This window comes from Arachis duranensis, chromosome 6 (genome assembly GCF_000817695.3).
Source record: "Arachis duranensis cultivar V14167 chromosome 6, aradu.V14167.gnm2.J7QH, whole genome shotgun sequence".
NCBI lineage: Eukaryota > Viridiplantae > Streptophyta > Magnoliopsida > Fabales > Fabaceae > Arachis > Arachis duranensis.
In genome coordinates this window covers 5,194,328-5,195,751 of record NC_029777.3, presented here as the reverse complement: position 1 = coordinate 5,195,751, position 1,424 = coordinate 5,194,328, and positions in this window count along the sequence as shown.

The window sequence follows — 1,424 nt, the reverse complement described above, 5'->3', positions numbered from 1 at the left end:
AGGGAAAAAAAATAAATAAATAAACATTCTCATTCCATTTGGATACGAAAGATAATAGAAAAAATAAAACAATTATAGTGAGTTTCATCACAAATATTTTTTTTTGAATCACAAACAAAAAAATAGGAGAAAGTTTTTTTTTGTTTTTCTAGTAGTATCCTTAATTATACGTTGTTATTATAAATGGTTCCAACCAGTCCTTCCGAGGTATATTTTGTTGATATCGAAAAGTGTTCTTGGATCTTCTGCTCTTTGGTGGTACTATAGATTCTTCGAAAATCTGATCCGTACATAAGACCTGTAAAAAGGACTATGACGCTCAAATTAATATCAATTCTCAGAATATATATCTTATTTAAAACTACGAGTTTGGTGGTTTATAAAGGTGTTATCGGTTCGGTTTGGTTCAGTTTTGAACTAAAAACCAACCGAACCGATATGTTCGATTCCTACAAACACACAACCGTTCGGTTTGCTGCTTTTACAACAACCGAACCGAACCGAATCAATAGCAATTTAGTTCGGTCGGTTTTTTCGATTTTTAATTTTTAATGAGCAAAATATGAATTACAATAATTAGAGGTTTAAAATAGTTAATAAACTAAAATAATAAGAGTAAAACATTGAAATGGTTAGGGGTTAAATATTTTTGTTGTTAGATTAAAGATTAAAATGGTTAAAATATTGAAATAAATGCATATGTTCGGTTCGGTTTCTATCGAGCCAACCGAAAACCGAACCGAACCGATCAGTTTTGTAAAAAAAAAAACCAATTTTTTCGGTTGTTATAATTTTCAGTTCGATTTGCGGTAATTTTCAGTCCGGTTCGATAACTTACACCCCCAGTGGTTTATGTGTAATTTTCATTTGCCTTCTACAATCCTGATCTTTTTCGTTGTTTAATAATAACCGACTTGTATGTGCTTTGGCCAAGTTTCATGTATGAGCTATTGAGGTGCTAAATGATTACTTGATGATATCAGGTTTAAATATTTGAAAATCGGTTACGAAGTATGACATCATGTATCCGAGTTATTCGGATACGATCACAGCCCCAAATTTGACTTGTGTATTTATATGGTGTAAGCAAGTTGAGCCTTGCCTAGATGATAACACGATTGTATACCTCAGTATTTGAACTATCCTATATTCCTATTAGCCCCAAGCTCAACACAGTTGTTTCGTTAATACAAACAAGCTTGGAGATTTTTTTTAGATATATATTAGGTTTAATTATTCTACAGATCTTTATAATTTCACCAAATTTTTAATTAGGTCCATATATTAATATACTTTTTTCTTATCAATTAAGTTCTTATACCATATCATTTTTTTAAATTTAGTTCCTATTAACGTTAAATGTATAAAAAAAGTTAGTAAATTGTGAATTTACTTATCTACCTATGTCCCCCACTATCATTACT